Raw genomic sequence first — 6,866 nt, 5'->3', positions numbered from 1 at the left:
TAATAAATCTGAATTATAAAATCGAGGAGAAAGTTTGTATGCAATGCCGTCAGATTCATGAAGTTGAATGTAAGATGGACCCAAGGAGATGTTACAAATGTGGCAAAGCAGGCCATTTATCAAGGAGTTGCCCAGCCAACAGAAGGTGTTTTAATTGTAATTCCCTGGATCATATACGACCTAACTGTCTATTATTGAGAACACCACAATTGACTATGGGGAGTAACGTGTCAGGTACTCGGGGAAGACCTACCGTATCTAGAGGAGGGCAAGGAGGGGCACGGGGACGGTCCTTCCAAATGACAAAGAATGAGGCAGAAGTAGCGCCAGATGTAGTAACAGGTACCTTCCTTCTGAATTCTATACATGCTAAAGTGTTGTTTGATTCTGGTGCAAACTTTTCGTTTGTATCACCATCGTTCGCTCAAATTGCATGTTTTAATTTTGTGTTACTTGATGGTGAATTAGTAGTTGATACTCCTAATAGCCAGGAATATGTTACTAGTGTATTCGATAATTACGTTATTGTTATTGAGGGATGTGAGCTACCAATTCGGTTGTTCCCAATGCCGATGAAAGAATTCGATGTCGTAGTGGGTATGGATTGGTTGGCAGAACATCAGGCCAATATTATTTGCAATAAGAAAATAACCAGAATCATTTTACCAGACAGATGAACAATTGTTATTTATGGTGACCGTCAAAATCATCATACTAGTCTTTTGACTAAGTTGAAAGCTCGAAAGTGTATCCGAAAGAAGTGTCAGGGATGCCTAGCATATGTTATTAATATAAAGAAAGAGAAAGGAAAACAGGAATTGATTCCGATCGTTAATGAATACCTAAAAGTCTTTCTAGAAGATTTGTCTGTATTACCGCCGGACAGAGTTATTGAATTCAGAATCGATCTTATACCAGAGGCAACACCAGTAGCCAAGGCGTCGTACCGATTGGCTCCGTCAGAACTAAAAGAATTGGTTACTCATTTGAAAGATTTAACTAATAAAGGATTCATTCGACCCAACACTTTACCTTAGGGTATTCTGGTCTTATTTGTTAAGAAGAAAGATGGATCTATGCGAATGTGTATAGATTATCATGAATTGAATAAGCTGACAATCAAGAGCAAATATCTTTTGCCAAGGATTGATGACTTGTTTGATCAGCTGGTGGGGGTGAGTTATTTCTCCAAAATTGACTTAAGATCGGGATATCATCAGCTCAAGGTCAGAGAGGAAGACGTCGCTACAACAGCTTTCCGAACTAGGTACGGGCATCACGAATTCTTAGTTATGCATTCGGCTTAACTAATGCGCCCACAGCCTTCATGGATTTAATGAATAGGGTATGTAAGGAATATCTTGATAAATTCGTTATTATATTTATCGATGATATTCTTATATACTCTAAAACCGAAGAAGAGCACGTAGCACATCTTCGCCTAATACTAGAACTATTGAAAAGAGAAAAGTTGTATGCAAAATTGTCCAAGTGTGAATTCTGGTTAAGGGAAGTTCAGTTCTTGGGTCATGTCATATCATAAACAAGGGTGAAGGTAGATCCAGCCAAAATAGAAGCAGTTGAAAGGTGGGAAGTCCCGAAAACTCCTTCTGAAGTCCGAAGCTTTTTGGGATTGGCAGGCTATTACCGTAAATTCATTCAAAACTTTTCTAAAATAGCCGTGCCAATGACCAAATTGACTCGAAAGAACGTCAAATTTCAGTGGGAGGAAGAACAACGAAAAGCTTTCCAACTACTGAAAGATCATCTGTGTAGTGCCCCGGTGTTGACCCTACCAGGTGGATCAGAAGATTTTGTAATATATGGTGATGCTTTCAAACTGGGATTGGGATGTGTTCTGATGCAAAGAGGAAAGATGATTTCATATGCGTCAAGACAATTGAAGGATCATGAGAAGCAGTATCCGACTCATGATATAGAATTAGCAGCAGTAGTGTTCGCTTTGAAAATTTGGAGGCATTATCTTCTGGGAACAAAGTACCAAATTTATACTGCGCATAAAGGATTGAACTTGTTAATGATTATGATTGTAAAATCCTCTACCACCCAGGGAAAGCCAATGTAGTAGCTGATACTTTGAGTAGAAAAGGAAGGAGCGGAACTATAAAGAATGTGGCGATGAGAATAAATTTTAGCCCCTGACACTCATAAAGAAATTCTGAGATGTCAGAAGAAGCTATGAAATAAAATCTTATTAAGTCAGAAAGATTGGGTAAGATGATTTCGACATTAAAACCGAACAATGAAGGAAATTTATGCTTTCAAGGGCGAATTTTGGTACCGTGCTTTGGGGATATCCGGAAAGTTATTCTAAAATAGAGCCATGAGTCTCGTTACTTTATTCATCCAGGTACCAATAAGATGTACAGAGATTTGAAGTTTTTTTATTGGTGGCCCGGATTGAAGAGAGATATGGCCAGATATGTGGAATAGTGTATAACATGTCTACAGGTTAAGATCGTGCATCAGAAGTCGTATGGGAGTCTTCAATCTTTAGAGATTTCTGTGTGGAAATAGGATCACATACAATGGATTTAGGTAATTGTTGATCGTCTATCTAAATCTGCGCATTTCCTACCTATAAAAGAGGGATACTCTTTAGAAAAGTTGGCACAGATTTATATTAAAGAGATTGTAACTAGGCACAGTGTTCCACTATCTATTACCTCTGATAGAGATAGTCGTTTCACTTCAAGGTTTTGCGAGAGTTTACAGAAAGCTCTGGGATCTGAAATTCGGTTAAGTACGGCCTATCATCCACAAACCGACGGGCAAAGTGAAAGAACCATTTAGACTCTCGAAGATATGTTAAAGAGCTGTATCATAGACTTCGGAGGATCGTGGGAAGATCATTTGCCATTAATAGAATTTGCGTACAATAATAGTTACCATTCCAGCATACAAGTGGCACCATATGAAGTATTGTATGGACGTAAATGTCGAACGTCGTTGTGTTGAAACGAAGTAGGAGAAAAACAGTTGACGGGTTCTGAGATTGTTCAAGAAACTTCTGAAAAGATTGTATAGATCCGTGAAAGAATCAGAACAGCACAAGACCCCAGAAAAGTTATGCCGATAATCGCCGAAAACCGATTGAATTTTGTATAGGTGATCATGTGATGTTGATAGTTTCTCCATAGAAGAGTGTTATCAGATTTGGAAAGAAGGGAAAGCTCAGTCCGAGGTATATTGGACCATTCAGAATTTGTAAACGAATTGGGCCAGTGGCGTACCAGTTAGAGCTACCAGAAGAATTAAGTCTGATCCATAATACTTTTCATGTATCAAACCTGTGGAAATGTTTAGCTGATCTGAGTTGAGCTATACAGCTACCAAAAGTTAAATTGGACAGTAAACTGAACTTTGTTGAAACACCAGAAGCTGTGAGGTATCATTGGCAGACTTGGTATTACTCAATTTAGATGAAGTACTTGGGCCTTGTGAGGTATCGTTGGCAGATTTGGTATTACTTAATTTTTCTTTTCCTTTGTCTAAAGCTTTCATAGGTTCTGGAACATCATATTTCATTGGGGCCTTGAACGCTTGAGGTTTCTTATCCTCAATAATCTCTGGTGATTCGCGGACTATTTCTTCTTCAGAGTCAGAAATAAGAAAGCCTCTCGCGGATTTCTCGAAATCAAAATTCTCATGGATGTTTGTGGGAGGAATGGGTTCAGAGGTTGATGGTTCAGAGTGATCTGTTGGGGGTTCCATCGCTTCTGATTTCTCAGATGAACCTTCAATATCACTTGGATGGTTCGTCGATTCATCAGATGATGGTTCCTTACTAAGATTCTCTTTCTCATCAACATCACTTGTGATAACCAGATCCTAGTTATCACCTGAGGTAATCAATACATGATTATTTGATATATGATTGTGTGAATGAATGATAAATTGTTATAATTTGATCATGTAAATATGTGTATCTTTATGCATATAAAATGTATGCATAACAGGATTGCATAAGTTTGTGAAAGTATGTTTGAATCATACATAAGTATACATGCATGAAATATGAGTGTGAGCATATAATTGTATGTATGTATGTATGACGAAATGCATGTATTGTATGCATACATGATAGAGTGGCCGCCTTTCCATTAATGGAAAGGGGTATAAATATGAGAAGAATCTCTCAATTAAACTTCTTGCCGTTTGGTTATTTGAAGAGAGATCTCCCATATTGCATATTATCTAATTTAYAAGAAGTTGAAATTCCTTACAAGTAAATTCAAGGTGAGTGGTTTACCATTTTATTACAATTGAGAAGTAATTCCTTTGATTTGATTAATGATTTGCTCTACAACTTAGTACCCGGATTAGACTTAAATTGGACAAAGGGACGTCCAGTTTAAGGTTAAATCGGACACGTGTTGTCTGGTGTAGCCTCAAATCGAATACGGTGTTACACGATTTAAGGTGTTAGTCTGATTTGAATTATATAAATCGGTTAAGGGTATTGGACGGAGAAGTAGGAATACGTCCAAGTTGTCCGGATTTATAAATCGGACAAGAGGACTTATATTGTCCGGATTAGATGTAAAGCGGACAAAGCTTTGAGGGTATTATCCGGACTTGTAAGCCGGACATTTGGTGTGTTGTCCGGATTATTACTCCGGCCAAAGTTTGACCGGAGATGAAGTCCGGTCGAGTTTAATGTTGGCTAAAATTCCTAAGTTGGCCAGATTCATATTTTGATTGTCATTCTTTTATAATAATAAAGAATAGAAAATTTTGGATAAAGATAATTTGTGAACTGACGATATTCCATTAGGACATTGACTGCGGTCTATTCTATACGAAATTATTTTTATTAAAAGTTTGATGAAGAAATAAGGGTGGCATATCAAGGAGAGGTGTACCATGGGATAAGGGTGGCATATCAAGGAGAGGTGTACCATGGAATAAGGGTGGCATATCGAGGAGAGGTGTACCTTTGGATATAAGGGTGGCATTTGTATTTGTGATATATGATATAACTCTTACTATTATATCCTTTAAGACACTGTGATCTGGAATCCTTATTTCTTTGTGATTTTAAGATTTAGGATCAGAGTTCTTATTGGAAATCGTAGACTGCATATTTTTTAGAAGGAAATAGCAGGTTTTGGCCCAAAACTTTGAATAACCTTGTTTCAATTGAAAAGGTTTAAAAGTGACATTATATGAAACCTGGTTGGTTCAAACCTATTTGGGTTTGGGGTATGTTATTTGAAAAGCTGAATGATTGGCTTTGAAAAATGGAAAGGTACTGGTAATATATTGTACTGGTTCATATATATGTCTTATATATATATATATATATATGAAAAGTTGTTTTAAATAAAGTTTTGGTGATTTTCACCCTGCAATAACATAGAAAGGGAACGCACTAGACCTTTTCGGTCTAACCCTTGTTTTGTGATTTTAAATATGTATTACAGGAGGTGCAGACGGTAAGGGAGAGGGGAAAATGTGATATTTCCCTATATGCATATCTGCATGAAGATTTGTCTATGACATATATAGTTTCGGTAGATGAAAGTTGATTAGTATAAGAATTGTATTTTGAAATTTTGGACCATGTATTCTGTAATAATAGATTCTTGTACGAAGGGACCAATGTGGCGTATAAACATGTATTTCTTGTGTATGAAGTATGTGTTACATGCAATGTGTGGTATGAGGTGTTACAACACTTGTTGATGATGTAGTGGGATCGATAACCAGAGGCTCTGGTTTAACCATAAGGTTTCCATCGATCTCTGGTGTGGAGGCATCATTTCCTTCATCAGAATTCTTACTTGTGTTGTTCTCGTACACCACATTTTCAAAATCCTGTCTCAAGAGAACAATTTTTTCATCGACTTTAACCCTTTTGAAATTTGCTTTGGGTTTTGGGAAAAAGTCGGGTTTTTGAATGCATCTAAGTTTGAAGGTGGATTCAAGGGTGGATTTCTTTGATTCGATGAAACAATCTAGATCATTGAACCCAATCCCTTGATAATCCTTTTGATCGTTAAGTTTTTCATAGACGTCTTGGGCATCCTTGTATTTCTTCATCAGGAGTTCATTGGTTTGAAGTTTCTGATGAAGAATCTTCCTTTCTTTTTGGAAGAAATCCTTGAGAGCCACTGAGTTTAGTCTTTCTGCCTCGGATTCCTTTAAGGCCTTTACCTTCTTTTCTAAATCCGTAGTTATTTTCTTGTTTAGATTCAGAAGTTTTTCTTCCTCTGATTTTTTGAGTGATGCGATGCGAGTCTTTTCTTTTTCAAGTTCAGCTTTTTCTTCGGTTAGAAGATCAGTCTCTCTCTTGTAGAAACTGACTTCTTTTTCCACTTTTATTCTTTTGGATTTTTCAAAATTTAATTTTTCCTTAAGCTTTAGAAAATTCTCTGAAAGTTTCATAACCTTTAACTCTAGCTCTGATGGAGCAGAGTTGGTTTCCTCGATGGAAGGGTCACATACCTGATCATCAGAGTCAGAGGCGGATTTTGCATTGGACATGGCCATGAGGCATATAAGTGTCTTGTCTTCTTCATCAGATGAAGAATCAGACACCCAATTTTTCTTTTCAGCCATCAGGCTTCGCTCCTTCGGATTGTACTTGTATTTATTTTTATAATAGTCTGCATCCTTCACCAAGCGTCCTCTGCATTCCTTTGAGAAATGACCTATCTTCCCGCATTTGTAGCATCGAAGATTATTTTTCCTTCCGTCTCTGTCTTCTTTTCTTTCTTCTCTTCTCTCCTCTCTTTCTTCCTTTCCCTTTCTTCTTTCTTCCCTCTGATGGAACTTCTTCGGTTTCTGCTCATATGAGGGCTGGAACTTCTCCCTCATGGAGTCTCTTCTTTCATATGGCT

Source organism: Cynara cardunculus, unplaced genomic scaffold, assembly GCF_001531365.2.
Source record: "Cynara cardunculus var. scolymus isolate 2C unplaced genomic scaffold, CcrdV1 Un_Scaffold_2855, whole genome shotgun sequence".
NCBI lineage: Eukaryota > Viridiplantae > Streptophyta > Magnoliopsida > Asterales > Asteraceae > Cynara > Cynara cardunculus.
This window is presented reverse-complemented; position numbering follows the sequence as displayed.